The sequence below is a fragment of the Candoia aspera genome, chromosome 3, assembly GCF_035149785.1.
Source record: "Candoia aspera isolate rCanAsp1 chromosome 3, rCanAsp1.hap2, whole genome shotgun sequence".
In the NCBI taxonomy this organism is placed as follows: Eukaryota; Metazoa; Chordata; class Lepidosauria; order Squamata; family Boidae; genus Candoia; species Candoia aspera.
Window position 1 is genome coordinate 32958338 of NC_086155.1, and position 24134 is coordinate 32982471.

At 40.8% G+C, this 24134-nt stretch overlaps 1 protein-coding gene across 1 annotated transcript in view; it reads left to right on the plus strand.

Moving 5' to 3' along the window:
* The first annotated feature begins 1973 nt into the window (after positions 1 to 1973).
* The window catches only part of NDRG3 (NDRG family member 3), a 52973-nt gene continuing 30812 nt past the window's right edge, over positions 1974 to 24134 (plus strand). Inside the window, exon 1 of the mRNA XM_063297259.1 lies at positions 1974 to 2047. The gene's annotated coding sequence lies outside the window, so the exon portion shown is untranslated. The remainder of the gene's footprint in view (positions 2048 to 24134) is intronic.

Genomic DNA, 24134 nt, shown 5'->3' on the forward strand with positions numbered 1-24134 from the left:
TTAAACCATACTTGGCTGGGTTTGCATATCACACCATAAAGAACAAATACTGTAAGTTTAGTGCAATATGTGAATCCAGGCAGTATTTGCAAACTTTCCCCTCTTTAGTTTAATTATAAGAAGGTTCCATTGGTCATATTATTCTGTCCATGGATTTAAATTTAGAAATTTTTGTAGCAAATACTCTGAAGAAAAGAAAGCTACATATGAAACTGCTACAGTTCAGCAGGTGACAGCAAAAGGACACTGACCTTCCAATCCTTACTAAACAATTCTGTTCTTTTTGTAGGTCAGGCAATAAATGAAGCTTCCTCAGCATACTGTTATATTACAGGCTTACATGAAGGTCACTTTCACTGTCCTGAGATTGTTCCCTGAAATGACTATGGAACTTGAATAAATCAAATTCAGCCTTTTCCAGATTGTATCCAGAACACAACACACCATGTGTGAGTTGGGCAGCCTTATAAAACTGTTTAATTAATAAATAAGTCAGTAGGTAAGTAAGCAAGCAAGCAAGCAAGCTAAATGGCACAGATTCCATTGAACATAATCCTGGTAAGACCATTTCAAACTGAAACTTACCATTTTAGATCAAACCACTTTAGCTACTCATTTTTCTTTGAAGAACTGCTCAGATACTACAGAAAATTCTGTATCTATCCATGTTTGGAGCAGTAAACTCCAGAACTTAACTTTGTATTATGCAAGGAAACTCTTGCTTAAATTTGTCTTAAATCTGTTATGTATCAACAGAAATCTTTCTTTTTATATTTTAGAATGAAAATTCCACTGCTCAAATTTATTGGCTTTACATAATTAACATGTTTTTCCTAATAAACCATTTTTAAAAGTTGAACAATTTAGATATTTTCCTCCCTAACTTCATGATAAATAATCTCATCCATATATCACTTTATAACCTAATGGTTCTTAATGTTCTCTGAAAGCCAATCCTAGTGCAATTCTTTTTTAGTATTGATTTATACTCATCCAGTGAGTTTTCACGGCTATGCCTTATCTTGCTATATTTTCCTAGTAACCTATTGTGATTTATAGACTTTTCTCCATTAATTAGTCTACACCTTTTAAAAACTATTATTGCAATGACCATTGCCATATCTTATGATAACAAATTCCATAGATTAACTGTGCACATCACTAAGAGAAGAATCACTTCCTTTTGACTCCCACTGTTGAGCTTCACTGGATGATCTCAGATTTTGAAACAATATAAATGTGGTGGTGGGGGCGCTATTTCCAAACAAGTTTACTGGCTGGATGAAAGGACTGTGGAAAACAATATTTGTGACACTTCCTCACCTGCTCTGGAGAATTTGGGAATATTCTGGAAGAGCATGAAAGCCCATCTGGAATGCTGTAAGAAGTAACTACAGCAGTAACTTACCTCCTCTAGCTAAGCTAATACTAGCTCCTTTGCACAGCACCATACTGATATAATGAACCCATCCATCCCTACCTCCCTTAATGTACTAATTTTATTTATATGTATTTTTGCTTTAAGAGCTCAAGACAGTATACCTTCTCTCCCCCACCCCTCCGACTATCCTCATTTTGCCCCTTAAAAATTCCCCTACTAAGAAGTAGGTTATGCGGAAAGACAGGGACTGGCCTAAAATCAACCAGTGAGAACGAACATGTGAACCTGGGTCTCCTCATGCCTAAAGCAACGCGTGAACCGTTTTACCGCTCGTATTGCACCCGTCGCGTCGTCTAGATTATCGTTCCATGCTTAAAACAAACGAAGCCACGCAGAAAACTTTCTCCTCTTCCCATCAACACGCCACCTCCCTGCCTCACTCTCTTCCTCTCCCGTTCCGAGGCCCAATTCCCCTTTCCCCCAAGCCTGCCATTTCTTCTGTAGTCTTAAAGACTGACCAAGCACTGCGGTTGCGCGACAGCAGGGAGACTGGCAGTGGGGCTCAGTGCGCCTGCGCAGCTTTTTTTTTTCCCCCACACATGCTGCTGTTGCTGCTGTTGCTGCTGGTGGAGGCTGAACCTCACCTGCGCGGTGTCTCCCTGTAAGGTACGTTCCAGGTTGCGTCGTGAGAGTCGCTTTGGGATGGGAGCGCTTGTTCTCTTCCCTCAGGCTGACCCGTCCGTTCCTTCCTCGCCCTGCGCGGCTTGTGCTTGAACTCCTTCGGTGACAAGAGGCGAAACGTCTTCTCCCTATGGCGGACTTCCGCGCGGGTGCTGGGAATATTCCAGTACGCCAGCTCTCCCCAGTCGAGTCCTTGGGCTGGATTTAATCCGTAATAATCAGGGAGGCCATCTGGAGGTCACCTCGATGGGGGAGGCTGCTCCTGTCCCTTCCCGTGGCCTGGATGTTCCCGCCTTTCCTCTTGACAGTCCTGTTACGCGCTCCCAGGCCTCCTTGGAGGGAAATACTTAATACTTTGCAGGTACATGCTTCTCTGCCCTTCGGTATGATGGAGCTGCTTGGGGACGGGGGTGGGGATTCAGTACAGAGCGAAAGGAGAAAGGACACCTAGCGATTGTCGCTATCTGGCCATTGAATTAAGTCCAGGACAAACAGCGCCGTAGCCGCGCTCTCTGTGTAAGATTTGGAAAGAAAGAGTACAGTCTAACCTCTTCTGCCGCTTTAGCTTTTGCACATAAAGGGAATCCGACTGTTTGACTGTTTTGGAAAAGCGGGATTTTAACATTATTACTGAGAGAGAAATTGTTGAACTCAGATACATCAAAAGGTTTCAGACAATCTCAGAAGGTCTCAACAAGCAATGGGTTTTAACGCATTACAATTCTTAATTGATAAGGTACTTGTAATCTTTCTCATATGTAACCTGCATCCTATCTTCCCTTGTTAACCCCCCCCCCCCAAATAGAGTCTAAGGACTCTGTGCATCTGATGAAGTGAGCTGCAGCTAGCAAAAGCTTTTTAATAAAATGTGCTAGTGGGGAAAGATGCTATCTTCTGATTTTTTTGCCACCACAGACTAACACTGCTCTCCTCCTGCAGTGACTGAAGGCAGTAAATCTTTCAAGGCTGTGATTTTAGCAAGCACTATATAAAGTCCTAAACTTGGTGGGATTCCTGTGTAAACATGTATTAGGATTGAGTTTAATTTCTGCTAGTATGGCATTCTTGTAACAAAACATTGTTTTGTGCTAAAGATTTTCACCCTTCATATTTTCTAATGTTTATGTGCATGCCTTTGTTGAGGTAAAAGAGAAATATAGCTAAAGCTACTAACAAAAATAAGATTTATTCTGTTTGCAGGCGATTGTGTGGGAATTAATGAATAGCCACATTAGACTTTTGTCTTGGGAGTCAATTCTTAGTTTCAAGTGATTTACAGCTCAAATATAGTTGTGCCTCTTTTATTTGATCTGGATTTACCTGCTGTTTCAGAAATAATTCTTGTGACCTATTGTTTGTGATTGGAAGCTCTGTTTCCAGTTAACCATTTTGCAGTGGGGTTGTCATCTGACCATCCCTCCTTTCCTACCCACCCCCCATTAGTGGGATCTGCCTTCTTTGCTTTTTATGTCAGTCTGGTTTTTTTTCCCTTATGGGTTTTAATAAAGGGGAGGATATTCTGTTTTTTCTAAAATGTGGAAGAGGATCCTTACCAGTTTTTAATGAAGGCCCATACCTTTCCTCACATACCTTTAATGAAGGCACATACCTTTCCTCAGCAACATTGAATGAGGTATCATATTTCCATGATATAACCAATATTTTTGAAATTCTTTAATGAAGTTTTTTTATACAACAAATTGCTGGAAGGCAGTTAATGTAAAGTTAAATGCACAATTTGTATCTGTGATTAATATTGCACCAATTAATACTCTTACAAAGTAGTCTGATAAATGAATAGTGTTCATCATAGAAGATTAGAAGTTTTCTTTATTCTGTGCTGATTAGGCCACCCTTGGAATACTGCGTCCATTTATGCATTAACATTCTAGGTACCCTGTACTGTGTCACTAATTGTGGATGAAAAACGAGCACATCCAGATAAAGGTAACCTTGATTATAAGAGTTTTGAAAACTGATTTACATGAGAAACAGTTGAAAGAGTGTATCTGTTTAGCTTGGTGAAAATTAAATGAAAATACGATAGTTGTCTATATGTGTGTGTGTGTATGCATGTGTGTGTGTATGAAACTGTGATGCAAAAATAGCATGAGATTTGTTACATGGGGCATCAAAGGGCAGAATTAGAAGCAGTGCACTGAAATTCTAAGGATCCAGATTTCAGCTAAATATTAGAAGAACATTCTGAAAGAGCTTTTGGAAGGTATATAGACAACCATCCCCACTTGTTAGATCATGGCTGCAAACAGAGGCATGTCTAGGCATACCTGGACAAAAAGTGTTCTGAATCTACAACCCAGGCTAATTATCCTCTAGCCAACTTTATGCTAGACAGGTAGTGTAGAAATCACCTGAAACACATGGCATCCACAGCATTGATTGGTCAGTTTGAATTTCTTCCTTGGAAACTATCTCTGCCTCTCAAGGAAACTCCCTGTTGGATTATTTTATCTTCAAGAGGCTAGCAGAGAGCAAAAGCTAAATGCAGTTATGGAGTCCTAGGGTATTCTCAAATTTCAAGAGTCCTGATAGGTAAAGCAGATAAGCCTGACAGGTATTAATTAGTAAAGTTTTATTTTAAATGACAGCTGACCATTTCTGACTTCTTTCTTCAGGAATTTTTAATAAATGTTTTACAATTGGCATTGAAGTTAATTTCACCATTCAATATGTAAGGTAAGATCTTAGCCATGTGCTATACTGCTGGATGTCTATGCTTACGTGGTACTTAAGGAGAGAAAAGGAAAGCTTTGGGGAAAATGACCTGTCTTCCTCCATGCAACTGTTAGGTCTGTGTTCCTCTGTATTCAGGTTCAAATTTAGTAAATGTAGATCACACAGATGGTGGCAGCATACTTATCCTGAAAAATATAACAAAGGGGATAAGGTAGCCCATGGTCCTTCACAGGATTGGAGGTGACAATGCATACATTCTCCCTCCCACTCAGGTTGTTACAGCTGTTTAGAAGAATGAATTGCTTTGGAAGGTGATTGCCCTTGTTGCAGGCATTTCAGCAGAGACCTTAATAACTGGGGAGGTTGCACTATGCATTGCAGATTTTCAATTGAGCAGAGGGTTGGAATGGATGTTCTCCAATATATTTTCTATTTTGTGATATTTATTTATTGTTAACATGGATTGCAAATAATTGACCTAAACAAATATGCTTGTGCTGTTTCATTATGCTGTCATGAGATTGTAATCTGATGCATAGGTACAATATAAATTCCACTGATATATATTGTAATATTTTTCATAAATAGGATTTCAAATTGAGTCACAGCCATATATTAATAAACATCACTTGTATCAGCTGGATATTTGCAAAAATGTGGACATCTGTGAGACACTATTGGGCATACTCCTAAAAGGCATAGTGGCATACATGGATGGGAAAAGCTTTTTTAGCTACTGAAATGTAAAAATATGATGCTAGAACCTACAAGAATAATTTGATATGGAGAAGAATGAAATATGTATATTTATTTATGAAATGCCACTCAGTTGTCTGGCATACAAGCAAGTGGATCCTGTGCAGATTCTGTGTAGTTCACTGGCTGAGATAATTTAATTTTCAGAGAAAGGGAGGAGCCTCTTTTCCAAGTTATAAATAGCACAATTCCTCCATGACAACTGCAATGTGCTCTGTATGGGGCTACCCATGATGAGTGTCTTGAAGTATCTATCAATCCAAAATTCAATAGCCAAGCTGCTACATAGTGTATAATGTCAGGTGATATTAAAATACTTACACAGATAGCCAGTTATTTTCTGGGCATAATTTAAGGAATTGTTTTTACTGCAAAACCCTAAACAGCTTGGAGTCTGACTGTCTGAGTCATATCTTGCTGAGAACCTGTCTGGTCATTAAAAGCTATCCTCAAGTTGCCTCTACTTTTTGAGTTTTTTCCTATGGCACACAGAAGGAGGGGGTCTTAGCCTGTGTTACTTATCAAAAGCAGCCCCTCTGGAGTTGCACTTAGCCCCCATGATTTCCACTTTTAGGAAAGAAATGAAACCTTTTCTCTTTAGCTGGCCTTTTCAATATGTACTCATTTAACTGGTTTTTATCTGATTTTATTTCTTTATTTGTTATTGTTAGCTATTCATAGGCCTCAGATTTCATATAGGAAGTTCCAGTTCAAAGCAGCCTCTTTGGATTGGCCTCAACACCCAGAGTATTTATCAAAGTAATGATAGTCCCTATGGAATGCCTTGGGTACCAGTGTGTCCACATTTATGTTTATCTATACAGTCTGCTTATCTTATCACTCTGTGGAGAAAGTAATGAGCAGCCTCAACTTGATGCTTCAGAACCTCCAGAAGCACAGTATTGTGGTAACCTTTACCAAAATAATGCTCATACCTTCAAAGTTGATGCTGCATCTGGGAGATATTATTGACATGGGGGTGGGGGGGAACCAGTTATATCTCAGGAGTCTACCCCTCAAACTTTAAGGGTCTGTAAGGGATACTCTAGCATGCAGGAGGCCAACCCGCATGATGTTGACAAGATTACATGGGTTAATGATCATGACTATGGACTTAATACAATAAGCCCACTTCCACTCCAGACCGCTCCAGTGGCTCCTCCTTCCACTCAGAGTCAAATTGTCAGCCAATTCCACCTGCTCATAACATAAGCAAAGTAGCCCAATCGTTGCATTGGCTGGGATTAGCCACCCATCTGGCACAGGGAATGCCACTGGGCCAGTCAAGTGACCCAAGATTCCAGCATAAGATTAATTCTTTTCCAAAGCAGATCAGTGCAGGAATGATGGTCCATCATAAATCAGTAGTTCTACCAACCAATTGGAGTTGAGGGCGGTATGGCTGGATCTAAAGGTATTTTTGCATCAAGTCAATCACCTGCACCGACTTGTATGGACAGATCTTATAACCAAAGCCTGTGTAAACCAGCAGGGCAGATTCAAATCAACCTTAAAAAAAATGAGCGAAGAAACAGCTACAATCTCCGTATCAGAGGAATATATAAACCTATCACTCAACACAAGAGCCAACTAGCTAAGTCATTAGCACTTGTCTCAGGGAAATTGTTTCTTACACTAGGAGATTTTTCAGGAGATCTCACAAGATGGGGATACTTTTCATTTAGCTATTCATAACAGCAAACAACAGGCAAGTTAAACCTTTCTCCCTGCCGCAAGACAACAGAGCAGAGGTGATTGATGCCATAGTAGCACCATGGCCAGAAGGATTGTGTATGTTTTTTCTCTAACGCCAGCACTGTCCAAGTGATATACAAAGGGAAGATGCTCAAGGCATAAGTGCTTTTAATTGCACCATGCTGACCCAAGGCTAAACTAAGGGGATAAGTGCGGAATCCCCATGGCATCTCCTAAAACACCCAGTTATCCTGTCTCAAGGCCCTTTCCTACACCTGCACCTAGTCTACAACTTTGACCCTAGAAATTATACAGGAGCATTTCAACCTTCCAGACCCTGCAGTAGAAACCACCTTGGCTTCTAAGCACCCAGGTACTGTCAGCGGCTATCAAATGCCCTGGCATTTCTTTGAATGATGGCATCTCTTTGAAAGAGACTTGTGGCATCAGCAGGGGTCCCAGACCTATAAACAGGACTGGAAAAGGTTAATAGATTGACTGATACATTATTCAGATATGCAGCAACTTTCAGTTTTGTTCTTCTGGAAAGGGAAGGGTTGTCTCTATTTGCCCAACCTCACATGCACCACTATCAGAGGCACAAGCCTCCTCATCTCCAGACATTCATCATATCCTTTCCTGGGAACAACTGTTCTATTCAACCCATCAGACTGATATCCATTAACATCCTCACCTATGAGACAGCTTGCTTAGTAGCCTTATCTCAGCTGGTTTGGTCAGTGACCTGCATGTACTTCATCAAGACAAGGAGGTGCTAAGTCCAGATCCTTGCTTTATGCCCAGGTCAATTCCAAATTTCATTTGGCACAAGATATTGTGTTCCCCATTTGCTGCCCAAATCTCTAGAGAATGAGTCTGACACAAGCTAGATGTGTGCAGGGTATTAAGAAAATATTTCAGACATACTCTAGAAGGACAGAAGGCTATGGGTGGTAGTCCTTCGGGTTCGAAGAAGACACACTGTTGTGCAGTTCATCTGTGGACATGGAGGTGGCTCTGCAGTCCCAATCTGGAAGCGCAGAGTCTAGCACAATGGGGGGAATGGAACTCCATTATTGTGGTAACTATGGGTGTTATTCTGTGATGCCACTCACAGTTTTCTATCAGTTTTTGGTGGCTCCTGTCTTCAAAGCTGGGGAGGCTTCTTAGCACAGGGCTCACCAGCAGGTTCTGTCAGCAGCCACAGCTTCTAGTTCCCTTGGCTGGATGTGACAGTGGCGTAGGGTTTCTTTCACAGCATCTTTATAGCGCTTGTGTGGTTGACCTCGAGGTCTCTTCCCAGACTCCAGTATGCTATAGAGCAACTGGCAAGGCATACGGTGGTCATCCATTCTGATTACATGTCCCACCCACTGCATCTGGGCTCTGATACCAGAGACTCAATGCTGATGGATCCCGTGCAATCCAAGAACTCCAGGTTGGAGGCACGGTCTTGCCAATGAATGCTGAGGATGGAGCAGAGAGTGTGCCTGTGAAATTTCTCCGGTTGTTTGATGTGCCTTCGGTACAGAGACCAGGGCTCACATCCATATAGAGAGAAGGGATAACTACAGGTCTGTAGATTTTCAGCTTTGTGGAGATACAGATGTGCTGATTGAGCACTCTAGTTCGCAGCCACCCCAGTGCCTGGCTGGCCTTGCTGATCCTGGAGTCAGTTTCTTTGTTCAAAGACCCATTGCTTGAGATGATGCTTCCCCAAGTATTTGAAGCTGTTTACATTTGTCAGCTGGGTCTTATCAACAGTGATTTTTGATTCTATGGGGTTCGTATTTGGCACGGGCTAGTAAAATACTTCAGTCTTGTTCAGGCTGATGGTCAAGCTGAAGAGCATAGCAGTGTGAGAATTTGTTCAGCATCAACTGTAGATCACCATATTTGTGCACCAGGAGTGCGTAGTCATCACCCAAGATGGTTTCTTGAATGACCGTATGGAGGTACTTCGTCCATGTGTTCAAGTGGTGAAGGTCAAAAAGAGAGCCATCCAATCGGTACCTGAGGTACCCTCTGTCCTTCAGACCCTGGACAGCACGTGACAACATGCAAGTGAAGAACAAATTGAACAGGACTGGGGCTAGCACACAACCCTGTTTTACCCCAGTGGAAATGGCAAATGCAGCTGATGTATCACCATTTGTAATGGAATGTGAGAATTACCTTGGAAGTCAGGGGGAAGAGATGCTGCTTAGGGAATGATTTGATAAAAGATAGAGGAGTCCGCAACTGAGTAACAGGCAGAGAAAGAAACTTAGGAAGGACCCACCCTAACTGGTTAGGCAGTAAATAGGGACAGTGGGAGATTTGTACTTTCAGACTTGAAAGATTCTGTTAATGTAGCCTAACAATAAAGTAGTAATAGTAATATAACTTTATTGATTAGTCAGTTGACCATATCAAAAAGTTGGGCATCAGCCACAATAAAATATAGTACCATAAAACAGATATAACAATAAAATAGAGGTAGCTCTTCTGGCTGTGTTCCCTGTCTGGTTTACTTGGGAGAGCTGACACTGTTAAAGAACCTGTCCTGTCATTCCATTCTGGAGTAGCTGAATCAACTTCACAAATTTCCTCAGGCATCTGTTACATCTCAGGATGATCCAGAGAGCCTCCCTGTTTACAGTGTCAACAAACACCTTTGTCAAGTCAATGAAGACAGAGTAAAGAGGCTTGTTCTGCTCGATGCACTTCTCCTGGACTTGCTTCATAGCAAATATCATATCTGCTGTACTCCGTTCTGGCCGAAAGCCACACTGCACCTCTGGGAGGTTCCTTTCCGGGACAGTGACAAGTTTGTTCAGGAGAATGTGGGCAAAGATCTTGCCTGCAATGGATGGCAGTGGGATACCTCTGTAGTTCCCACAGTCTGATTTGCTTCCCTTATTTTTATAGAGAGCCACAATGAGGGCATCGCAGAAGTTGTCAGGCATCTCCTCTGTGGACCAAATGTCTCCCAAGATGTCTTGGGATGCCTGTAAAGCATTTGGGTCTAGTGCTTTGTAGATCTCAAGAGGAATGCCATCCTGCCCTGTTGCTTTATTTGAGTTCATCTGTGAGATCACTTTCTTGATCTCATCAGTAGAGGGAAGCAGGTCTAGGGCATCCAAGACTGGCAGCTGAGGAATCTGCTGTAAGACATCATGATCAACTGTTGATTGGAAAATTGGATAGGTTGGAAAAGTGTTCATCCCAATGGTTTTTCAGTCCTTCCTGGTCTTTGATCAGGCTCAGTCCATCAGATGACAGCAAGGGAGAGCATCCTGATTTAGAAGGACTATAAACTTTATGGTGCTGAAGAACTCTCTGGTGGCATGCATGCCTGCATTGCATTCCACTTGCTCAGCCTTTCTCTGCCACCACTTGTCCTGCATTTCTCGCAGTTCCATCTGTACTTTGGACTGCAGGTGCTTAAACTTGTCTTTCTTTGAGACAGATGATGGACTGTTTTGCCAGTCTGCATAGACCTTGTTCTTGACCTGGAGGGCTGCTGAAATGGCCTTGTGGTTTTCATCAAACCAGTCTTGATGCACCTGGGTTTTCAGTCCAAGTATAGTTGTTGCAGTCTGCATGATGACATCTTTAAACTGCATCCACTTTTCAGAACAAGTTTCTACAAGCAGTAAATTTCTGGAGAGTTTTTCATTAAGGACGTCTTGGAAGCATTGGACTTGGCTTGGATCTTTCAGTCTGCTGATGCTGAATGACTTTCTGACAGTTCTTGGTTGCTTACAATGTAAAGGGGCCATGTGCAGGTTGAGGACTGACTGGACCAGCCTGTACTATGCCCAGCACTCAGCACCTTGCATGGTGCGGGTGTGGTGATGTCTTTAAGGTCACACTGACATACTATGACATAGTCAAGAAGGTGTCATTGTTTGGGCCTGGGATACATCCAGGTAGTTTTCTACTTGTTTGCAACTCTGAACATCATGTTAGTGATGTGCAGGTTGTGCTCAGTACATTTGCTCTGAAGCAGCAGGCTGTTGCTATTTAGTTTTCCCACCCCATGTCTCCCAAGGACTCTGTCCCAGTTGTCACTGTCTGTCCCCACCCTAGCACTGAAGTCACCCAGTATGACAAGTTTGTCGCTGGCGGGATTTGTTCAAATAATCTGGTCCAGGTCCTTGTAGAAATCTTTCTTGTCTTTGTCTGGACTCGTGAGAGTTGGCGCATAGGCACTGACGATGCTGATATACCAGGACTTGCTGAGAGAAAAGCGGAACTTCATAATGCATTCATTTATTCCAGTGGGTAGACTAGAGATGTTCTTCAGCATAGTTTTCATTGCAAAATCTATTCTGTGAGTCCTCTTGTCGGTCTGTGATTTTCCTTTCCAAAGGAATGTATATCCACTTGCTGCTTTCTGTAATGGACTCTCATCTGCCAGCCTGGTCTCATTAAGTGCAGCAATGTCAATGCTGTAATGGCGAAGTTCAGCTGCAGTGAGTGCTGTTTGTCTTTCAGGCCTTGACACCTCTACCTCAGCAAAGTATGGGTGTTCCAGGCTCCAAAAATGAGGTTTTTTAAAATTTGTTTTTCTTGATGCTCGACCACAAAGGAGATAATCTGCCAGCTGTGGTTAGCCAGCCAGATGTTGTGGGACAAGCAATGTTTAGGGTATCTTTTCTAACCCCTCCCTCATGCGACAGTGGGCAGTGCTATCCTAGAAGGGCTGCCCAGTCACCCTGCATGCTGCTGGACACCTCTGCTGCCCTGGGTACTGAGACAAATGACCACTGGTCCAAGGGCCACACACATGCAGGTTTGTGACTACAACTGCCAGTGGTCATCTCTACCTGTTGCTTTGCTGCTCCCCCATCGCTGCAGGGCTCAACAAAATAGGTTTGGACTGAGATGATTTGCAGATCAGTTGTACATGAAGATGAATTGCACAACAGAAACCTGTGTGTGATAGAGTTTTAAGTGGAACAGCCATTGCATGGGACAGTCACACTCTCTCGACATAAAAGACTTTAATCCAGTGGCATGGAGAACCGTCACAGCTGGAGACCTCTCCTATTGCAGTGGATGACCAGGATGTCTAAGTGTCTTGTCATGCTCTTAGTGTTCCACAATGCCTGCTGGGCCTGCCTTCTTGACCATTGGACCATTATCAGTCTCCACTCAATCTGCCATGGCTGGACTTCACACACTGGGATATACAAATCCCCTACTTCACCGAGAGTCAAAGACCCATCGGCTACCCTCACCTGGTTTGGCCCGTCTGCTGAAACAGTTTACCGGGGTGTGGCCACTACACATGTTACAGCTACTTGGAGCCACAGGTGAGAGCTGAGTGCCAGGTGGGGACCAAAGGTTGAACAAGCAGCCCTAAAAAGGATGCAACAGGCCCCTCCCCCAGAGGTGCTACCCCTCCCTGGACACCCCATACACCCCAGGCTATATCCTGTTATATAATCCATCATTAACAGGTGATTTAAGGAATGCATTGCTCTGGCATATTTAACCAGCAGAAAACAGATCCCTTCTGGCATCATAGCACATTTTGTCAGGAGAACCTACATCAATAGCTCTACTGGCTGGGGTCTCACTAATAGATATTTGTAGGGTGGCAATCTGAGAAGAATATCAAGTTTGCCTATGACACAGCTTTTGGGTGCATGGTTCCATAGAAGGTGCTTTAACCTCTACTTGCCCTCCTTCCCTCCCTCCCTGGGAATACTGCTGTAGTCTGTTTGCTTCTTCTTTGATTATAGAGAAAGTAGTTGGATTTACTTTCTGGTCACTGAAAGAAGGAGCAGATAGTTCAAGCCTTATGAAAAAAGATGGATTTAGACATAGTTCAAGTGACCAAAGATCAAATCATTTACTACGCTACTGTTTTGTTATATATTTTTCTTCCATTTCCCTTATATTGTTGCTTGTAGCAAAGTTTTTGTTAACAGTGAATTTTTCTAGCTAGATTGCCTGTCTGCTCCATCTTTCCGTGACCAGAAAGGGGCTTCAGGATAAGTCCCTCTACCATTCTACTCTTTTCGTCCTGGGATTCCTTTTCCTCATACTAGCAAGCTGCCCTTTTCTCTCAAGGTTTTAGCTTCTGCTCTTAAGGAGAAACTTAACAGTATTCAGTGGATTACATGTAGATGTAATTAATTGATCATGTTTTCTATGCTGCTAAATTGCTTTTCTTTCTTTCTTTCTTTCTTTCTTTCTTTCTTTCTTTCTTTCTTTCTTTCTTTCTTTCTTTCTTTCTCATCTGCACTGTGTTTTAAAATCAAAGGTTGGCAGCCTGGTGCCCTCTAGATATTTTGAATTACAAATCAGCAATTGCTTATCATTGGCCCATTCTAGCTAAAGGAAGATCACTACTTTAAGTGGTCTTGTAATCTTCCCAATATGCGTGTCTGATTACGACTAATATTAGGTCATTTCTTATTTATGCATAATGGCCTACATCTAAAGTTGCTCAAGCCAACCTTTGCTCGTGCAATGGTAAGTGCCTTGTTTGGTTCTGTCCTGCATTGCTCTGTGTGCCCACAAATTTCCTTGAGAAAATCTCAGCCATGTACAGCAGATGTAGGGGACCTGCTCCTGTTGGCTGCTGTTAAAAGATTTTTCACAAACATAATTTAGACATGTAGCAAATAAGATAACTGAGCAAGCATAACCTTACTTTTTTTAATTCACTCATTGTCTTGTTTCTTCAGTTGCCAAATGAAGCTGTGAACTCAGATAGTTCCCCCCCCCACAGTTATCTAAGAATCCTGGTATTTTAGAAGTAAATTATTCCTTCCTTTTTTTGCTCTGTCTCTCACCCCTGATACCAGAGATGGCAACTTGGAAATGTTGGGAAACAAATAGCCTAAAGGAGTGTATGCTGTCAAATTCATTATGTACTAAAAAAAAAAAAACCTAAAATGAATGTATCCCTTTCAATCAATATTCACAGAATCACTTGTTAAAACTTTTCTATAAGCTTGTACTTTCAAATGTGTTGTTCCTGGTCCTTGATATTAATTTAGAAGTTCTTAGTCACAAGCCATTCAGGATATGAAAGAAATCTTTATTAATACAAAGTGATCAGGTACAGTGCAAAGATCAGTCTGAAGGAAGCCCGCCAAATACAAATACAAAAAGGCCCATTGCCCCTCCTTATTTTCTAAAAGCTTTTTACTTTACCTACTGGCAGCTGTGCATTCCTTTTAATGGTTTCTGATAACGCAGGTCAGTTGGCCTTGAAGTGCAGGAACTGCCTTCTCAGTAATACCCACTGCATTCCTACTTCTAGCACAAGCATACTGACTAATCTAATTACTACATAACCCATCCTCCTGCTGGCAGGATTTCACATCCTGACATCAAAGTCTCTGCCTTTCTGACTGACTTTTTACAATAGGAATTCAGCCATCTTCAGTTCTTCATAATTCATATTCCTTCAGATATGTTATATTCTAGCTTCTACCATGTAACTCCCACTGTGGTGACTGAGAATATCATGTTGGGCATGCTGCCTCAGCATATTCTTCTCTCTTCGAAACCTAGGAATAGGTTTGCTTGGCCATGTTGCTTCCAGATGTTTAAATTAAAAGCCTTAATCTTTATGACAATGAATTTATTTATTTATTTAATCAAATTTGTCACTGCCCATCTCATCCCACTGGAGGGACTCTTTACACCAGATAGCTCGAGGCCTGTTATCGTTATATAACTGATAACTTGAAAAAGTGCTCCTGAAAGTAGATATTCCATTTTTAAGAGGCTTGGAAATGCCATAAATGGAAATTAATAACTTTTTAATTGCTTTTTAGACTCAAATGTAAGTTATATTTATATAATGAAATTTTGAATTAAAATAATTTATTTCAAATGGGGGGGAAAGGTCAGTGCTGAAGTGGGGAAACATTTTTACATATATTTAATCAATCACAGATCAAAAATGAAAAAAAAATGGAAGTTAATTAAATTTTGATTACCCTAACACTTGGATCCAGTGACATAAGTCTGCCAGCATATGCTGTTCATCAGCAGAATGGATTTTTAATTGATTCTACCACTTCCCACATACATAAACAAAATTGTTCTGGAGGGCTAAATAAATAAATAAAAATAAAGTAAAGTAAATGAATAATAAAATATTTGATATCACACTTACCACAATTCTGGGTGCTGGAATTAGCTTGTTCCAGTATTATTTGTCAATAAATAGTAACAATTTGATGAGATCTATTTTACTTATATAAAGCTGAGTTTCAGATAGGTGCAAAAGGAAGGCCATTAGTATAATAATTAGATTTTTAGCTAAACTGTCGATAAATGGAATTTCCCATCAAGTAGGTTCTGTTCCTTTGCGGGATTCCCAGTGTCTATATCAGTGGTGGCAAACCTATGACATGCATGTCAAAGGTGACATGCCATGATGTTTTGGATGACACAGTGGCATTCACTAATACCCAACCACAAGGGGCATGCCTTGGCGTGAAGGGGCGCGAAGGGGCGCCTTTGAGCGAAGGGGCGTGCTTTTGCTAGCTTCACACAAAGCCTGCTCATGGAGAAGCCACTTGCAAACTGCAGATTGCAAATAGCTTTTGCAGGAAGCAGCTTCACGCAAGAGGGAGCAAGAAGACAGCAAGGTATGCTGAGGCAGCGGAGAGCAAGGCAGCAGTAGTCTTGGAGGTGGCGAGGGTGGCTGGGACTGGGACTGGGCTGGGGTGGCTGTGGCTACACAGGGCATGGCAAGCAGCCCCAGAGCTGGTTCTGGGGCTGCTTGTTGCCCCGCAGGGCAGGGAGCAGGGCAGCCAAAAGAGCAAAGATGGGGAGATCGGTGGGCAGGGGGAGTTGCAGTGCCTTTTGTTCATTCAGTTTCTTTGGTAACTCAAACTGCACCACACATGATAGGATTGTATTTTTTTAAATAAATGAATATGTAAAGAATTGTTCCTCTTTTGTTTGGGGGGGGGGCATTGACACGCCAGCAGAGTCAAGTTAGGCATTTTTCCTAATTTTTGACACTCTGAGCCCAAAAGGTTTCCCATCTCTGGCCTATATAATGATTGTGTATAGCACTAAGCAATTTAGTATATGTGCTGCTGAAGACTTCCTACCACCAGAACTTTTCAGGACACACACTGACTGGTGGGCCCCACTATATTGGCAGGACTTTTTACATATGTAGACAACACTGGCCATATTCCAGATGGATGGGAACTTTCCATCATAGTTCCCATACACAAAAAAGGAGACAAGATCCTAAAAATTATAGACCCATAAGCCTTATTGATATAACTGCTAAGATGTATGCAAAACATCTCCCGAGAAAAATAGAGGACTGGGCATTTGAGAAAAAGATACTAGTGGAAGAACAGGCTGGGTTTAGACATGGGCACTCCACAATAGACAATTGCTTCATTTTACACCATCTTATCACTAAATATACAACTGATGGAAGGCACTTGTTTACATCTTTTATTGATCTTAGCGTGGCATTTGATTCCATAAATAGAGATATCTTATGGAAAAAGCTGGCCAAGTTAAATATGGAACCTAGACTTTTATACTTGATAAAGGCCCTCTATACAAATATATGCCTGAAAGTCTGTACTGGAGTCAATGGCTCTCTTACACAGAGCATACTCACCCACAAAGGTGTCAGACAAAGATGTATCTTGGCCCCGATGTTGTTTAATCTCTATGTTAATGACATTCCAGGATTCCTCCATTCTATGGATGTTCACATGCCAAAGATCCTCAACAGACATATCAATATCCTCTTGTATGCAGGTGACATGGTTTTGATGGCACATTCCCAAGTAGGCCTGAGAAGATTGATCGGGAAATTTGGTGCTTGCTGCACCTCAAACTTTTTGAATATTAACAAGTCCAAATCCAAAGTGGTGGCTTTTGGGAAAAGACGGGCCAAATACAATTGGCACTTGGATGTGGAGCCTATAAAACAAATAGACTCTTTCTCATATTTAGGGGTGGTTTTTACAGATACAGGGCCTTGGGTTAATCATTACAAGCAAAGTTCTGCAAAGGCCACAGCAAGTTCTAAAACATTAAACTACTTAGTTAAAACCACCCTTGCTCTCTGGTCTCCATTCTGAAGGTCCACAAGGCAAAAGTTGTACCAGTGCTAACATATGGTGCCAAATTGTGGGGCCTATCAAAGGCCTCTTTACTTGAACAAAATGAAGCACGCTTTTTAAGAACTATTCTGGGGACTGACAGGAATACACCTGCAGCAGCAGTAAGAGCTGAAACAGGCACCCATTCCATTTACAGTCTATCAGTAACCAAAGTCTTTAACTACTGGTGGAGGATTCTCCCAATGGAACATGATAGACTACCAAAAATGCGCCTTGAAGAACAGATGGGCACACCTCAACCCACCACATGGATCAATCAACTCCTCCAAACTATCACATTCCTCGGCTTTTCATCACAATACTTACTTTCAGCCGGAGACCAGGCCAAGGCAATATTCAAACAAAGAGTCTTGGATGTTAATGCCCAAACAGACATTGAGTCAGTTGCATACAATAGGTCGTTAAAATGGCTGGCCAAGAATAAGCTGTCCTTTCAAATAGAAAAATACCTGACAATGGGTCTGACTCAATACCATAGGATAGCTCTTACTAGAGCAAGATTTGAGCAACTAAATTCTATGATCAAATACAGACGATTCCACCAAGTGCCTTACCTTGAGAGGACATGTGTTTGTGGAGCACCTGAAGTAGAAGACATTGCACATGTCCTATTTAACTGCCAACTATATGCCCCAGCAAGGACTCAGTACCTTCAGACATTAATTGACAGAACCACATACTGGGACCGTAACAAAAGACTATGTTACTTCCTCCAGGGCACAAATACATACGTGGTCAATAGAACTATTAAGTTTATAGTTAGGGCTGTCCAACTGAGAATGCAATTTATAGAACACATTGGGGTGGCATGTAAAGGCAATGAATTCATTTAAACTCACATTGTTTCTGTATTTTATTACTCGTTTTATTATATCTTGCATTTTTATCTTACAATTTTATCTCTATTTTACCCTACTGTATTTTATCTTATTTTATCTCACCATAGTATATTTTAGCTAATTTTACTGTATTTTAGCTGTTTTATGGTATCATATTTTATATTTTATATCTTATAGTGGCTGATGCCCAACTTTCTGATATGGTCATTTGACTAAAGTTATTCATAATATTAATACATTTTTTAACACTAAACAGAAGAATATGATGGCTAAGCATTCCATGTGATGTGTGTGTGATGAGAGAGAGAGATGGATTCTTCCCATGAATTCTGTGATGCAGTATTTAACTGGATAGTTATAATAATGAATACTCCATTTTAAATCTCTGACTGAATTCAGTGAGACCTTTGTTTTAAAATGAGCCATTGCTGGAATTTTACAAGCTGGCAGCATTTGGCTTCTAAATTTGTATATTTGCTTTGTTGTAATACCATATTTATTTCTATATTTCCTTATTATTTGAAAAAAGGGGGCATTGGAAGTATGTTGTGAAAAAAAAATCAAATTTCTCTGCACAAAATTAATTTAACCTATTTGCCATTGTATAATGTGCATTTAATAGCCTAAACATTTTCTGAATGATGCCACCTTTGGATACCAGCAATAAAAATTTTCTGGAATTTGAAAATTAAGTCAAATAAGAGATAGATAGATAAAGTATCTGCAAATTTATGGAAGGAAAAGCTTACAAAAAATTCCGAAATTTCCACTATGATTCAGAGTATGAATCTTTTGCTATCTAAAGTTATGCCAGGTCCTCAGTTACAAAAACTCAATTCTTATATGCCCCTTCAATGCAATATTTCGATTCAATTCAAATATTTCAATACAATATTTCATATTGTATTTCTGGTAGCAGTCCATTTTGATTTACCCAATTCTTGGGGCTATTTTATTTTTTACTTATAATTTCAATTTTTAAGGCTGCCTGCACACACCAGTATCAAAATAACTCATTCAACATTTTTTTCAAAAAAGTGATCACAGTTCTCATTTTCTGAATCTGCAGTAGCTAATAGGATGATAAATGAATAAGTGGAGTTCTTGATGCTCTCTGGGCTTGGTTGTTTGTTTGCAGACCTTTTCTTACCCAACTAGGTAACATTCTTGCACTAGTTGGTTAACAAAACATCTGCAAGCAAACAACCAAGCTCCGAGAGCGCCAAGAACTCCACAGTTCAACCCTGAGGTACATACATTCTCTTCTATTGAAATGAATAAATTACATGTCTATTTCACTTTTGTTATACTATGGTGAATTTTAAAAAGCTTTTATTCTAACTATTTAATAAAAGTATATTACAAATATGTTACTATAGGGAACACCATTGCTTTAACTATGCGGACCTTTGTTGTCAGTGTGATCCCTCTGCTCTTAACTATTTTATCGAGATTGGTCATTGCTCTTCTCCCAAGGATTAAGCGTCTTCTGATTTCCTGACTGCAGTCAGCATCTGCAGTAATCTTTGCACCTAGGAATACAAAGTCTTTCACTGCTTCTACATTTCCTCCCTCTATTTGCCAGTTATCAATCAAGCTGGTTGCCATAATCTTGGTTTTTTTGAGGTTTAGCTGCAAGCCAGCTTTTGCACTTTCTTCTTTCACCTTCATCATAAGGCTCCTCAGTTCCTCTTCGCTTTCAGCCATCAAAGTGGTATCATCTGCATATCTGAGATTGTTAATGTTTCTTCCAGCGATTTTAACTCCAGCCTTGGATTCCTCAAGCCCAGCATGTCGCATGATGTGTTCTGCGTACAAGTTGAATAGTGAGAGGATACAGCCCTGCTGTACTCGTTTCCCAATCTTAAACCAGTCCGTTCCGTGGTCTGTTCTTATTGTTGCTACTTGGTCATTATACAGATTCCTCAGGAGGTAGACAAGATGACTTAGTATCCCCATACCACTAAGAACTTGCCACAATTTGTTATGGTCCACACAGTCAAAGGCTTTAGAATAGTCAATAAAACAGAAATAGATATTTTTCTGAAACTCCCTGGCTTTTTCCGTTATCCAACGGATATTGGCAATTTGGTCCCTAGTTCCTCTGCCTTTTCTAAACCCAGCTTGTACATCTGGCAATTCTCGCTCCATGAATTGCTGAAGTCTACCTTGCAGGATCTTGAGCATTACCTTACTGGCATGTGAAATGAGTGCCACTGTTCGATAGTTTGAACATTCTTTAGTGTTTCCCTTTTTTGGTATGGGGATATAAGTTGATTTTTTCCAATCTGATGGCCATTCTTGTGTTTTCCAAATTTGGTGGCATATAGCATGCATTACCTTGACAGCATCATCTTGCAAGATTTTGAGGGAATGATATTAAAGGCAAAACTGAAATACTTTGGCCACATAATGAGAAGACAGGACACCCTGGAGAAGATGCTGATGCTAGGGAGAGTGGAAGGCAAAAGGAAGAGGGGCCGACCAAGGGCAAGGTGGATGGATGATATTCTAGAGGTGACGGACTCATCCCTGGGGGAGCTGGGGGTGTTGACGACCGACAGGAAGCTCTGGCGTGGGCTGGTCCATGAAGTCACGAAGAGTCGGAAGCGACTAAACGAATAAACAACAACAAAATATTACAAATAACATGGCCAATTATTACTTTGAAAAGGATTTAAGAAATCTTTTTAAACATGCAGCTTTACTCTTCATAAAAAAAAGAACGTGTTTAGTTTCTTCTCCTGCTAGTAGTTTTCTCATATTGTTTTAACTCCTCATTTGGTTCTATTTGCTATTCAGTTCCAACTGTTTACTTTCTTTATAGACCTTCTCATAATCTTAACCTCTGAAGTGTTCTATTTGGGTTCAGTTCTCTTATGTAGTCTGTGTTGAACTGCGAATGTATCTCCAGTGTCCTGATCACAGGTTTAAATTGCTATATTTGTTTCAGTCTAGATTCTTTTATCCTAGATTTGTTTATCCAAAAACCTAGGTGCTGAGGCCCTCAGCCTAGTTTTAGTGGCAGTTTGATTGGAAGAGAAAATAAAGATCTTAATACATACCATTAAGGGCAGTCAAACTATTGCTTCTAAATCCTTAAATTCATATTTATTGGTTTTTAAAAATTGCCAGACTATGTTTTCTTAAAAATATGAAGTGGAGAATAGAAATAAATCTATTAATAATGTGGTATTAGCCTTTCCAAAATTTCAGTGCTTATTTACATGGGAGAAAACTGAGAGTGACAGCTATGACACCATGAATGAATAATGTTTTGAACATGCTAGATTCAAGCAGTGCTAGTATTAAATGCTATGGGTGTGCTATAATACTGCTTCATGGAAAAGGATGACAAATGAAATTTAGTTCTCGGTTACCTATATTTTAAATACAAAACCCCAGACTGTAACTTTAAAGTTCTGATCAGTGATTTCATTGGCATGTCAGATATTAGTGTAGTGTAAGAAATAAAGTATCTCTTTTGAGAAAGTAACAATATTGATTATTATACCTTACAGCAACAGAAACTATGGATCATGTACATTAAATAACTTTGCCAGGGTGTACCCAAGAGCACCATCCTGGTGCAATCAAAGCTTCCTGCCCTGTCTGACCCTAATTTTGTTTATTTGATCCCTGCTCTTCCTGGTTCATGTGAATTAGCTTGGGAGGGTGGTGACTGGTGGATCCAGAGAATGGTGAACCTTAGCATCAGGGTGGTGCTGCAGCATTGAAGGAGCAGTTGGCCTGTCTGCTCCTGAAGAAACCCCCTTGAATCCAGAGGATTTTGCCAACTATTGCCTAGTTACAAACATTCCTTTTATGTACAAGGTGCTTGGAGGGTGGTGGCTCTGCAGCTGCAAACATTAATGGAAAGCATTGATTATCTTGTCCCTTTCAGTCTGGGTTTGGACCTGGTTTGGGGATAGAATCAGCCATGGTCAAATTGACCTCTTGCAGGAAAGAGACAGAAGCAATGTGATTATTGATCCTGTTTGATCTCTCAGCAGACAATCTCAGAGAATAATGCTGGTAACTCTGCCTCTAAACTCTGGCAGCTATTCTGTGAGATGCCATAAGGCATTATTTTATGTCCAGTGCTGTTTAACAAGTGTATGAAACTACTAGAGGAATCACCAGGACTTTTGAGGCTAGGTGTCACCAACATATAAATGACACTTGGCTCTGCTTCTCCCTAACAACTCAATCAGGAGAAGCTGTATATGTTCTGAACCAGGATACTGTGATAGGATAGGTGAGGCTCAGTAAAGTAAGACTACATTTCAGCAAGACACAGACTTTGTGGGTGAGTTCCCAGGTTTGGGAATTGGGGAATTTATCTGCTCTAAATGGGTTGCACTCTCTCAAAAGGAAAAAAATCCATTGTTTGGAGGTGCTCAAGGAATCATCATTTCTGTGGAGGCCCAAGTGACCTCTGAAGCTAGTGACTAGCTTCAGCTGGTATGTAATTATACTATTTCCTGGACAGGAATAGCCTATTACAGTAGTTCATTTACTCGTAACTTCATATTGAGATTAATGTAATGCACTCTGTTTGGGGCTGCTGTTGAATCTGGTCAGGAAGGTGCAGCTGGTACAGAATGCAGAGGCCAGATTACTGAGTGAGCCACCCAGTCATGTTCTTGTTACCGCTTTGTTGAAGCAACTGCATTGGATGTCAATTAGTTACCAAGCATGTTCAGAGTTTTGGTTAGGATACATAAAGCCCTAAACATCAGGAAACCATGTCAGATTGCCCTTGTGTTATTGATCCGATTACTTATTGAGATCATCAAGTGAGGTGCTGCAATGTGTACTGAATGCTGCTGAATGCGGGTGGCTGCTTGCAGGTAGACTATCTCTCTGGCAACACCCCTACTTTGGAATCCTCTTCCCCTGTAATTTGGGAGGACATTCTTTTAGGTGCCCGTTGAAAACTTGCTTCTTCACCCAGGCCTTCCCAGTATGGATGTTGAAAGAATTAATTAAATGTAAAGATTGGTTGAGAAAGCTGGCATGCTGCAAAATGATAGTTCTGATATCTTTCATTGCTAAGAATGCCTCTGGGCTATATACAGACCCCATGGTCATTCTTAGAATATAAAAATGGTTAGTGCTGTGACCTGTGCACCCATCTGTTGGGAAGAAAAAGGAACAACGGTAAGGTAGGATGGCAGGCAAATAAGACTTCTGTATCTGGTCTGCAAAACCCAGATGCTCAGTTAATAGCAGCAACAAACTAGAGTTTATGGAATTTCTTTGTAGCCATTTAGTGCTCATCTTGACTTTTGCAGCCCAGGCACAGTAACCATTTAGAAAGCCATATGGGTGGAATGTAGTAGCTTCACCATTTGCCTCCTGAAATGATTTTTTTTATCGCTCATTTTGGCAGCCATTTTATGAATAAGCAAGCTCCCCACACAGTAAAGTAGCCGTTTTCTGACAATGTCTACAACTTCATCTCATATTTCAGATAAATCCACCAGCCCAGAAAAGAAGTATTATAATCCAGATCTAAATTAAAAGCCCCATACTGAAAACTGCCTCCAGTCCAAAGGCTCATTCTATTTTTGATACTTTTTATTTGCCTGCTCAGTATTGAAGATTTAAGATGCCAAATATCAGTCCTAGAAAAAGGGATAGTTGGGCAAGAGAGCTCCTTGGGCAGCCTGATGCTAGCCTTCTCTTGCACATTGAAAGAGACCACACACAGTTGCCTTGGAAACATCAGCCAACTATATTTACCAATTATGGTGAACAAAGCTTGAAGCCCCTGGATACTGCTTTTTTCAGCACCATATGGGTAACTTATTTCTTGGATTATCCCAGCTGTTAGCTGTGTGATATTAAACCCATAAAGAAATGTGTTAGAAACAAGCGAATCTAATTATCACAAACGTTCATTGTTCAGAAATGGGGAGGATGGGGAGGGAAAAAATACATATGGATGGGTTCCAT